The sequence below is a fragment of the Micropterus dolomieu genome, linkage group LG01 (assembly GCF_021292245.1).
Source record: "Micropterus dolomieu isolate WLL.071019.BEF.003 ecotype Adirondacks linkage group LG01, ASM2129224v1, whole genome shotgun sequence".
NCBI lineage: Eukaryota > Metazoa > Chordata > Actinopteri > Centrarchiformes > Centrarchidae > Micropterus > Micropterus dolomieu.
In genome coordinates this window covers 5,307,562-5,308,112 of record NC_060150.1, presented here as the reverse complement: position 1 = coordinate 5,308,112, position 551 = coordinate 5,307,562, and positions in this window count along the sequence as shown.

Sequence of the window (551 nt, the reverse complement as noted above, 5' to 3'; positions counted from 1 at the left end):
TGTGTGTGTGTGTGTGTGTGTGTGTGTGTGTGTGTGTGTGTGTGTGTGTGTGTGTGTGTGTGTGTGTGTGTGTGTGTGTGTGTGTGTGTGTGAATGATGACAGGGCAGAGAGCCGAGAGTAGTGGCATGAAAACAGAGCCAGATAGTATGATAGACTTTTTGTGTATGTGAACACACATCAGGCCACTTTTGATTCATTATTGATAGAAGATTTTTCAGGTAACCTAAAACAATTTTCTTCTTTCACCTGTCTGTGTTGCTCTGTAGAGCCTTCTCCTTCTTATCTTCTTGTTCCTGTGTGTCTGTTATTTGCTCCAGCGGGTCTCGCAGGTCCTGTAGGAGGGAAGTATACAGTTAAATGTAATATTAAGGCACATGTATTAATAGATAGAACAGGTGAAAGAAGTTGGACCTCTTGTTGTTGCTTTCCACCTGGGATTGACCATTTGTTTATCTTAAACTGACAGAGCAGTATCACAGGTACTCAACTGAAAAGTCTGTCTGATTTATATAACAAACAGTTGTTAAAGAAAACAGAATCCATCCCCATT